The following is a 12676-nucleotide window of genomic DNA, read 5'->3' as shown; positions in this document are numbered from 1 at the left end:
ATCGCAAGATTAATTTCCCAACGCATCCATAAATATTTGACTACCAACAAAAGTGTTGTGATAGTGAAAACTATTGATGACTGTGAGAGTAGTATTTTGTATGGGAAACTTTTTTCCTATTTTCCTACCAGTTAATCCATATTTCGGCATTATATAAACATTTTTTAGACTTCTACAAATATTTCGAAGCCAAAAGAAGCCTAATTAATTTACGTATTCTCAACTTTTAATGACACTAACAAATATTTTACGTTTTCTATATGGTTTCTTGTTTATTAGAAAAGAGACTAACGCGTCTCACTCCTACAACATTCAGGTAATATATAAATTATCCACGTCAAATATATTTTAAATATAACCTTCATTTTATACTTGAGCAAGCTCAATAACATTTAAATTATTGAACAACATCCGAAGAGCACGCGTTGTCAATACAACATATCACGGCAAGAACAGCAACCTTTTTATATCTCTGATTAAAAACGACTTCATAAACTACCGGCGACCGTGTATTTATCGGCGTGTTGTCAAAGTAGATCCGGCTCGGTACCGGCACGCTGAAAAATCCTGGCCCGTCCTTAACAATGGTCCCGTCAACGCGACACAATAAACCAGAGATATTTCAAGGAATTTAAACACTGCGAAGCACCTTAAATAAGCGAAAATCGACAAAAAGGTCGGGGGAAAAACGGCGTCGACGGTCAGCATTGTATTTCAGTAACGAATCTCGGAGATGCAAAAAAAGAAGGACTACGCCATACCGAAGCCTTATCGAAGCAGGCGTATTTGTTTTACATATCCAGTCAGTTTTTTTTTGCATGGAAAACGAGTATTAGCTTCAGTTATTGTTAATATATTTTTTTTAATTTATTTATTACATTGTGATTAGTTGTTGCTGACTAACCTACAATTTGCCTTTGCAATAGTTGAATTAAATCAGGGTATATATCAAGGAGGACGCATCGTCCCTATCTTGACGTCTGTTGTAGTAATATTTATGCCTAAACAACAGCTGTTTCTCAATTAACCAATAGATTTTCCTATATTTTCCTATCAGCGAAGCTTTGCATTAAGTTGTATTCCGAGATACTTAGCGTTAATGTTATACGGAATGATAGTGCTTGTGCGGTCTGATTATATGTGAACTGCACATGCACAGATTTATTTTCGATAATGTTATCTGCGGCAGCAAGAATAGTAGTGTCCTCAGCAAATGTAGCCATCGTGACATTTTCCATTTGTGGTATATCACATCTGTAGTATAGGTAAACAATTGGCCTCAAAACACTTCCTTGTGGTATACCTGATTTAACTTCTTTTATTATAGAGTAGGTTTCCTCATGTTTAACTCTAAATATTCTGGCCGTAATGTAAGATTTAAATAGTTCAGTGTGTTGTTTAGATAACATTTTCTGTAGCTTATGAACAAGGCTGTCATGCATATCTTAACGAAGGCTTATGCTACATCTAAGAAAATAGCTGAACATACCTTTCTACCTTCATAGGCTTTTCCAATTACATGAGTTATTCTACGCACCTTGTCAATCGTCGAATGTTTGCTAACAAACCCAAACTGCTATTAGCTTTTTTTCTATGATCGGTTTTATCATTTTTAACAGGAGTTTCTCAAATACCTTAGATATTACTAGTAGCAATGAAATAAGTCTATGGCTTTTATTTCATATGGTGAGTTCCCATGCATTTCCCTTTACATGGCATGTCTGGCACGTCAACATTTACAGCTCGTAACACATGGAATAGAGACACTTAACTTAATTAATTACAATTCTTAATTTTTTTATTACATTGATCTTGGATCGATCTATATAGAATATGAAATATTTAGTTAAATTATGTGTTAAACTGTATTAAAATACAGATGTAGAATCATTCATTAAACTAATGAATTAAACCATATTGGCATAGTTAAATAAGATTTAGACTTAATACTATATATTAGCAGTAAAATAGAATAATAAAATAAATATAAGAATAAAAATAAAGAGAGAAATAAAGTAAATAACATGAAAGTGTAACAATTACGAGCTATTCAATGTATATGTAACAATTCTTGTTAGTTTCGACTGTCAAAAGTCAAAAGAATCTGTGGGTGTTCATCCACAGTTGTAATTTTCAATTTTCCAATTTCTCAATTTAATTATTTTTAAAAGAATATTTGTAGTTCTATTTCTATTTATAGATTTTAATGTGGCTTGAACAGATTCTTCTATTTTCAGTATTGAACTTATATGATAATATCATATATATCTTTTCGATAAGTTAAAGTAAAATATTTGTGAATAAATAAATTTTATGCATTTACATTTAATTATGTACATGAAACATAGTGAAAAGTTTAATATAATTTACTTTTAGGAATTGCTTCTTCGTTAAGCAATGCTTTTCTACATTTGTATATATAATCATCCGCTCTGACATGCAAAGAACAAGTATATATAGGCTCTTCAGTTTATTATTGTTTACGTTTAAAAGTTATTTCTTGGTTAGAGAATATCCTTTGGAAAACAATGCAATCTCTTTAAACTTTCACATCAAATGAAATTTACTGTAAAAGCTATAAAAATGATGTTATTAAGACAAATTTCAAACCGAAGCAAGTCAAACATCAAAAACAATAAATATGTCATTATAATCATCAATTATCATTATCGCCAATCAACCTATAATTTATTTTGCAGTCAAATAAAACTACGTATTTATTTAGGATAGCCAATTGATTCTTAATGTCTTGAAGCCATTCTTGTGGGTCTGCGTCCTACTCATTTTTCTCCACTTACACTCATGACACTTCAGAGTAACATGATTGTTTCTTTTTCAATTTCGTAACATAAAAAAAGGATCTCGGTGTAAGTAATAATTCTTATAGTATGTAGATGAATTTATTTTCTTCTTTATTGCGTAGCCTTTCTCTTGTTTGATTTTAAATGTTCTCACGAATGTAAGGGTTTACTAGTTTTCTTTGTTTTGGTAATATTTTCTGGATTTTGTTGATGAGTTTACGGAAAATATTGCTGAATACTGGAGTTATGTTTAAGCATAGTCTGAGCTGTCGATCTGTTGTTAATTTAAAAATGATGTGTAGCTAGCAGGATTTTTCAGCCTTTTGAATAGAAATTTTTCCAATAGATTATCATAGGTTAACTTAACACCCTGGGCCATATTTAAGTAATTATTGAGATATATAATGTTTACGTTTTTGATAGATTAAACAACACGTAAGTAATAGCCCGTGTTTGTGTGTAATCATCAGTTTTGAACACTGGTGACTAATATTCGCCATGTCCTTCATTCTTATTGCTTTGAGCTAAAATTTTATGGTATAGACGAAGAAGAGTAAAAAACAGACTATTTTAAGCAAACATTTATTGTTCCATAATGCATACTAATTAGCATGCAATCTGGCGAGGTCTCCGGTCCAATATATCATAGAAAGTGCAGAATTTTGCTGTTCCAAGAACCCATATAATGATGTTTAAAAATAAATGCATCCAGAATTGTCAGTATTTTAGCCAGATCAAAACTCTCCAATATAATTCACAGATTTTGTACAAACAAAGTTCGTGTTTTCTAATTAATTCAAATGTTCAAGTGGATATGGTCACAGTCACATTATTGACTTATATTTACTATGTTACTATTTTAAATTATTTCAAATTATATATATATCAAATAACTTATTTAGATTTCAATTAATTCTATCTGAACATTTTTATTTTTATTTCAGGTATGTCACAAAATATGGTGATACTATCCAGCTTAATAATAATAAACAGTAAGTAAGACCATATTCAATTATTATACAATACGATGGATTGGTGTAATTGAACTAATTATTTTTCTATACTTTAGAATTAAATGCAAATTATGTTTCTGCGAAAGATGAAATATCAATACAGAACATATTAATTTATATGTACAGCAATAATGAATTTTATTAAATTTGTTAATATAAAGATGTCACACAATAATTTATTGCAGTCTTCTTACCATTAATTGATTTTAAATCAATCTAAGATTATATCAAATGGATTTCATATCAGTTCTATAAAGGTTAATAGTAAAATATTAACTTTATTTCTGGATATCTATATCCTTCATTATTGTTAACTTTTATGGGTCATTCAAATAATATAATTTTACTATTAATACATCATGTTTATACATAATATATACAACTTCTCTTGGGGTCTAGCTTGTGTAATTGTTTCAAAACCGTTTTATAATTAACCACCATGGTGAAGTATGGTCTAGCACGATATATTCAAATATTATATAACAAAAATATAGATGCAGCCACCCTATATTTTCAATATATTTCAATTTCGATTTAGCTTCAAGTAAATTAATCACGATGGGAATTACCTTATTAGCCTTGTAATTATAATAATCTTTTCAGGGTTCTTCTAATTGAAAACTAGTGATTTTAAGGATGAGCGCATTTTTTCGGTGCTTCAGCTAACCGACAACTGTAATGACATGCCTCGGACATCGTCACGTCTAACGGGTTTTACAGTTATCGGGAATTTTTGCTCAAAACGTAATCTAACAAGTTCAAAACACTGCCAAGATACCTATTACCCGCTAAAATTGTGGGAATATCTGTTTTAAGTCTACGGACTTAAGTGAGGTTTATTATAACTGTAGATAATGGGTATGAAGCGAATGTTTGGACAAGAAAATATATAAAACGAATTAAGTGCTTTAACGTCAGGTGAATTTCCCTAGTTGCAACGTACTAGATAATAAATATTTTCATTTGTAATATTTAATCTGTGTTTTAATATCTTAAAGATTAAAATATAATATATTGAATATAATTTTTATAAATGTATATTTAAAACAAATTGTTATATGCTAATAGTAATTATTTATAGAATTACATTATGATATTATTCCAGAAACTTTTAGGACAGTTCCTGTATATATTTCTACTTTTGAGGCCTCTAATACATCCTCTATATATATATATTTCCTTACTAACTTTATTATATTCGGTTTATTTAGTATGATTTTAATGTCTACAAAAACGTACTACCTTATAGCATTAAAATGTTATAAAAAGCTATTGGTCAGTAATTAATTGACCAGATCTGAAAAGAAATATTTTTCATACTTTTATATCATAAATATATTTATACTGATGCGAGAAATAAACAAATGCGAGTTCGCTGAGCTCGCGAAGAGACAAGTTACTGCCATGTCACTGTCATAGCAAGTCACTACCTGTTTTAATACGCCTTCTAGCTTTTATTATGGAAACCGGGCATTGCTAAAAAAGATATCAACAGTAAAAAACACGAAACTATGAACGATATATTAATTATATATGTCACGGCTCTTTTTTCTCTAAAATAGTGTACAGATCTCTAATCATGGATATGGAGAAATGAATAAAAGAAATAGTAATTCATAATACAAATCAATGCTTCATTTCACTTCATAATTAATAACGGAAAACCTTTGGAAATTATCTGTTAGAGTAGGTGGTTTATAGATTACCAGTTGCTATTTAAGACTCTGTTTTGATTTCCTGAAATGTAGAGTGATGTTTCACTGCTGACACCTGCCTAAGTCCTGTTGGTTTGGTTAGGTTAGTTATCTCTACATTATATAGCAGGGTTTTTTAACCAAACTATTAAATATATGCTTGCATTCTGATAATTTTTGCAGCGGAAGGTTATTATTAATTTTTTGCTTGACAAACAAGGAAAATTAGAGTTGTCTTTCCAATCACATGTAAACATCTGGAAACTATCAATTCATCACCTGCCACACTAGAATTTAAGAAACTTTCAGTTAGTCTCTTAAGATTTTTGGCTAAGTTTTCGCTGATGGCCTTCGAACTTTCTTGGTCCCCCGGGCTGTTCTTTGCCATTAACATCAAAATCATCACTGTTAATCTAAGTCGACAATTGAGGTATGACATTGAAGCATCGCTACAAATTTCTAAAGATCTTCGGCAGTAGATTTCTACAAATCAACCTACAAAAGTTATTAGGCCTATGAATTAATCTTAAAGATTTTACGAGAGATGGTGATACGTGTACTATGTATTAAGGCGCAGCGGGTGTATTTGTAACTAACTTCATGCTGAAGTGTTACCGACAAGCTTCACATTTCAGTATATGTCACTTCGTCGAGGTGTGAACAAAAGCTTTCTTTCTAGAGCGTCTAAAATATCTGAATTTGTATCGCATATTGGGAAGTTTAACTTTTTTACTTCAGTTTGCAGAAAAAGGCAGCTGAAGGTGATCGAATGCTATGTGCAGGTTATGCCAACTCTGTTCTAATAATTCCAACAAGGGAGTACGTTTTTAGATGCTTTAAAAGTGGTGATTTTGACCCCAAAGTTAAAGAGTATTCTGAACAGTCAAAGTCACTGAAGAGGAAGATTTGAAGGCATTACTCGATGAAGATCCATGTAAAAAGCAGATCCAGCAAAAGTTTGGATATTTTCTGCTGTATGAATTGAAAGAAAGATACATTGAAAGGTGTTTGATCGAGTGTGAAATGTTACTTCAAACAACAAAAATGGTGATAAGATGTGGATTCCCTACGATGATCGAAAGCGAAAAATATCATGGGGACGCCTGGGTAATCCTCTGTATTAGGAACGACGAGCTTGGTATATGATCTGCTAAAATCTAATTAAACCATTAATGGGGATCATTATCCACCACAATTGATGCATTTGTGTCCAGCACTACGATAAAAACATACTTGGAAACATTCCTTCTAATTGCTACTTTTTCCGACATATGAATCGTGGCCTATCTGATCAGCCGTTAACTTCGTATGCAGATAATTCGTAAATTGCATAAAATATATAAAATGCCACTGTCGACGGACAACACTTTGAATAAAATACATTGTACCGAGTTATCAGAACAAAGTCTTAAATTAAAAAATGCAAATGCAATTTTGTTATTTCCTTGATTAGCGTTTTTATACACTGTCTGTTTGGAGAACTATTATGTATAAACAAGTATATCAAAACTATCGAATTTAGTATTTAGTTAGATTAGGTTTTTTAATAGTTACGTACAAATACATAGAAATATATTGAGAGTTCTGTGATTATTTAATAATGCGGATCAAACCAGTTGGTCACAAGATTTAATTTAGGAAATGCTTCCTTGTATTTACAAAGGAACATCATTGAAAATAATCACTTATATTAAGCTGCTCGGTCATTATTGTAAAACCCAGGTCAACGATTTGTGTTTATCAACATTGCTTCTTTTCGTTTCAAAAATGACATGTTATTATAGACGCTTCAAGAGCCGAGTTGAACGTTCCTACGTATAATGCGGATGATCTCATATATAACATATTTTAACGATCGCCAAAGAACGAAAAAATAAATCGTATGTTACTAATGGTACACCTACCGATTTCGCTAGCTATGAATGAACAATGAACGATTTTACCGTAAATTATTGTATAGTGGGTGTCGATTGCACTTTTTCTCGATAAATATTCAAAGATTGTCTATAAATTATCGTTTTTTATTCAATATAACGATACAATTTTTTTCTTGTTTTTAAAAGCAAATTTATACATATACATTTCAAGTACTTATCAATGATATACAATCGACGTGGAAAACAATAATAATTGACATATACACAATATTTATTGATTAATAAGGCGTTGAACCACTATTTGCTTTCGCAAACAGCGACAATTCTACGCGAAATTGATTCTTAGAGTGTCTGAATAGTTCCTTAGACCAAAATTCTCTGGACCAAAACTTTCCATAAGGATTAAATGATGTTGAGGGTTGGTGACTGTGCTGGCCAGGAAAGATGTTGGATTATATTATATTACCATTTGATATGTATGGACGTATTATCATCTTGGAATATGGTAGTGTTTGGCGGCAATGTGCTAGCCTTAGTAAAAAATTTATCTCTGAGGATGTCGAGATATACTTTCACAGTAATCCGAATAGTGATATGAATGAAAAGACCAGCTGAATACAAGATATTTCCGTCCAATACGGTGAGCATACTACAACCATATAGTCTTGTAATGGGGCTTCGACAATTCAATTATGATTATTCTAACGTCCAAAATAAAGAACGTTCTGGTAGATCAAAAACGCTTGAACATGCGAAATTTCAAGAGCTAAACTTTGAATATATGCCGAGTCAAAATTTATAAACGATTGTAAGCGATGGAAATGATCCAAAAGATGGGGAAATTGTTGCTACATGAATTTAATGACAAGCAATTAGAAAATTAAAAAGTCGTTAGCGAAATGTTGCTTCATATATATAAAAGGACCTAATTCGTCCATCAGGTAGTAACGGATGATGAGAAATAGATTTATTTCGAATATTTCAAGGAAAAAATATTTGTTATCACTTAGTGAACCCAACTCATCGAGTGCAAAGCCAAATCGCGTTGGATCTGTTAATACTGATCGCTACCTACAATTTTTTTTAATTTATTTATTACGTCGTTACTACTCGTTGTCAACTATCCTACAATAAATATATAACCTATAAACCTAAAGGGATGTACGGCCCTATCTATGTAATCTCAGGTGTAATAATACTTATGTATTAACGCTGCTGTTTTTGTAATTAATATGCTTCACTATACTAAACTATATTAGATCAAATGGTTTAATTATTTTGAGTATATCATAGAGAGAAAAAACTTAATACCAACGTACCAGTTTGGGTTTATTAATAAACATTCAACAATTAAACAGGTCCACAGAATATTAGATGTTGAAAAAGCCTACGAAAGTAATAATGTATGCTCAGCTATATTCTTAGATGTAGCGCAAGTCTTCGATAAGGTTTGGCATGAAGGCCTTGTTCATAAACTACAGAAAATGTTACCAAAACAACATACCGAACTATTAAAATTGTACATTACAACCAGAATGCTTAAAGTTAAACAGGAGATAAATAAAAGAAGCTAAAGCAGGTGTATCACAAGGAAGTATACTGGGACCAATGCTTGATCTACTCTACACTTGTGTATACTAAAAATGGAGAATATTACGATGGCTATATTTGCTGATGATACTGCGATTATAGTTCTCGGAGACAATAGTGAAGAAGCCTCACGAAAATTACAACGGCCAAGTAACAATATAAATAATTGGACACAAACTTGGAAAATAAAAATTAACGAAAGTAAACCTGTACATGCGCAGTTCATATACAATCAGACCGTACAAGCACTAATAACATTAAATAATACTATCATTCCATATAGCAGCAACGCTAAATATCTCAGAAGAAAATAAAAGAACTGGAATTGAAATATAGGAAAATGTACTGGCTAATTGGAAGGAAATCGTAATTATCAGTATATAGTAAATTGCTATTACATAACCAAATACTGAAACCTATATGGACATACGGAGTTAATCGTGGGGATGTTCTGTAAAGAGTAACATAAACAAAACACATTTTCAGAACAAAGTCCTGAGAGGTATTGTGGGTGCACCCAAATACTATTAGACTGATTACCTACATCGAGAACTTCATATACCCACAGTCTGTCAATAAATAAAGATAATTGCAAGGGACATGAGGAAAGACTCCATTTTCTTAATATTGAAATATTGCAGCTTTTGGATACCACCAGAACAGGACACAGACTCAAAAGAAACAAACTATCTGATCTTGTGTAGTGTTGTGTAGTGAGATGCATAAAATAAAAAAATACAGCAGTGATATGTATAAACATCATTTCACTAGAGACTGAGATAGGGCTGATGGTCTCTCCTAGTTATGTACCTAGATTTAAGTAGTGGGTTAATCGGAAATGACCAGTCACAATGAAATAATTAAATAATTAAAAGAAAAATTGTATCCTGTTCTAGTGGTATCCAAGAGTTGTGATGTTGATATGAGAATGAAGTCTTTCCTCATATAAAGACATCGGTATAAGCAATCAAACCTGTAATATCTAATGCAGTTACAACACTTCTCAGAACATTGTTGGCACAAAAATATTGGTTCCAGGCCTGACTCCATTCGACTACCACCTTTTCGCATCGATGAAAGATAAAATATAAATATCTATAAAAAACTAAACGTATTTTTAGCGGAAAACCGGAAAGAAATACTTTCAAATCTGGTAAATAGAAACAAAAGGGCTCACATGATTATTTCATTGATGAGTTATCGAAACGGTTCTTCAATATAGGCAGCAAAAATATGGGCAAATAACAGACAAATTTTCCCCATTAAGGAAGTTATGCAGAAACTGAAACAAATTATAGTTGGATGGGACAAAATCCTGGCTATACGGTAGATACGGTTCCTTTTGACCAATTCAGTTTTTTTTAAATGACCAATTTAAATTGCAGAAGTGTTCGGTTTAATTTTTCGACCTACCTTAATATTTTTAAGCAATTCATCGCTTTGCGACAATTAACTAACATGGACGATCTTTTTTTTTTTTTTTAACTAACAAGGTCAAACTGGTTTTAATATACTAAACAAAAGGAAATATGTTGTTCCAGAAAACCCTTCTATTTCATTTCCGTCAAAATAAGTCTTATGTCATTTCCGTGAGACAATGACATTCAACTGTAGCGTTACGCAGAAATATTTATTATGAAACGGCAATATTTATATTTATTCCGTCCAATTTAAGTCAAGAACGAAAGATAATGACGTTTTGTTTTAAAAAATCTCAGAAAATTGAAACAATTTTCAATATCCTGCTTCTAAGTACAGGAAATTGGGTGATAACGAAAAATCGTATCGGCATATTGAATATACAAGGGCGATTTCTTGATAATTATTAAATGGTTACCAGAATATAGTTTAGAGATTGGTAGACATTTCTACACGGCTACGTAACCAACGATATAACTACGCTATTATGATCTATAGATGAATATATATAGTCCGTTCAATAAAATAGAGAATCGCGTCATCTGAGTTGACGACGTCAAAACGTAGCAATGTTGCCGCATCAACTCTGAGTTTAATTCATTTTGGTCTTAACATATAACAAAATTCGCATCTAAACAACATAATTAAATAAAAATACTGTCATCAATTATAATTTATTTTAACCTTATAGTACATCTAACACATTTATTATCGAAGGACTTAAAACTCTAATTAATTATACAGTTAGAATAGTTTGTAGGCTAAGTTTTGTTTACATTGAACCCTTTTCCATACCACCTAAGAGTAAGAGCTCTAGGCGCATTTTTTATGTAGTGATATTCCTGGAGGTTTGATCCACCTAATTAACAATTGTATAAAGCAATACATTTTTCTTTCATTAAAGAGTATATTTACCTTAACGCTTTATTATTATCTCCTTTGGTATGGCAAACAAGAGTTGCAGTTTTACTTTACAATCATCTTGATGTCTCTGTATTTCTCCTTAGTTTATTCTGTTTCTACTTGTATACATCTTTCTTGCTAAAACTAGCATTCACTAGCATCATTGCATTCTCCCCAATGCACTATAAAATAAAATTTCCTGCAGTTTTCGTACATTAATCATATACCTTCAGTTGCTTCCAATCTCAGCACCCTGTCTTGGAACTTGGCAGTATTGGCAATAAATAACACCATATTTAGAAAGTTTCATTTAAGTGAATAAATAAGCTGCTAATTTCCAATCTGTCGAATATTTCTTCACGATTCCATCAATTGTCAATTTCTTCTTGTCTGATCTGATCGAGTTCACCCAAACCGAAAGTATTGCTAACCATTCCTGTTTCCAACATGAAGATCAATATATCTACAATGAATTATTAATGCATGTTACGACCAGTAAAACTTAATCAATTGTTATTCCAGCATGTACCTTTTTCCTTCAACTTTTGTTGTTTCTTTGTTGTTGTATTTGTTGTATTATCAACTTGCCATGGGTGACCATTGGGTATATTGATCCCATTTTGATATATCCATGTCTCATCTAAATACACAAATTGAAATAATGAGTCTTATTTGATTTTATTATATGCTTTTAAAAATTTTTTTCGTTTAAAAGTAATATCTGGAAGTTCCATTAGATCTTTTTAATACTTTTCAGATTAACAGTTTCCTCTGAAATAACTGTATTAAGTTATGTTTATATTGAAAAATCTACTAATTGTTTTTATACATTTTATATATTTGATTCTGATAGAGCTAACATCAAGCAGATATTGATTCGTCACCCGCTTCGTATGAGGGCGGTTTCTTGTTGGTGAATCCAAGATTATATTTTTAATTTTTTGAGATATATCAGTAACCGTGTTCGTACTATTATTCAGTGCAGCTGCAACACGCTAAAATTATCTTCAATTAAAACTGCAGCAAATTAATATTTAACAAGAAAAAATCTTATCTCTCTAGCGAATTTTACTGGCAAAAGGGGGCTTCCATTATCTCATTCTTCTTCGGAAACTGATTAGAGAGGCAGTTCTGTCTGATATCGTTATTTTCAACCATAGTAATAATAAGCAACGATTTGAAATTTATCAAAACAAGCAAAAAGTTAAAACAATGTTTGCCGATTTATAACCTGTAGATATTATAATTAATACTTGTACTGTGTCTCTTTTTAGTTTGAATAAAATGAGAAGGAAAATAGTGTCGGATTCTAAAACGAATTTACAAATTACGGCAGATAATATATTAAACTTCTTGATGACTTGGGTTCACTGTTATAT

General features: G+C 31.3%; 1 protein-coding gene across 5 annotated transcripts in view; it reads left to right on the top strand.

Annotated features, from left to right (window-relative positions):
• The window catches only part of LOC143199566 (uncharacterized), a 360802-nt gene that overhangs the window by 129100 nt on the left and 219026 nt on the right, over positions 1–12676 (top strand). Inside the window, exon 1 of one of the 5 annotated variants that reach the window (XR_013006491.1) lies at positions 3746–3793. The exons of the other annotated variants lie outside the window; for them this stretch is intronic. The gene's annotated coding sequence lies outside the window, so the exon portion shown is untranslated. Of the gene's footprint in view, positions 1–3745; positions 3794–12676 lie in introns of those variants that run through there. 5 annotated transcript variants of the gene reach the window in all.

Source organism: Rhynchophorus ferrugineus, unplaced genomic scaffold, assembly GCF_030347505.1.
Source record: "Rhynchophorus ferrugineus isolate W39M unplaced genomic scaffold, kcgeb_rfMv2 rfM7, whole genome shotgun sequence".
Classification (NCBI taxonomy): domain Eukaryota; kingdom Metazoa; phylum Arthropoda; class Insecta; order Coleoptera; family Curculionidae; genus Rhynchophorus; species Rhynchophorus ferrugineus.
The sequence above is the reverse complement of the archived record's forward strand: the minus strand, read 5'-3'. Positions and strand labels throughout refer to the sequence as shown.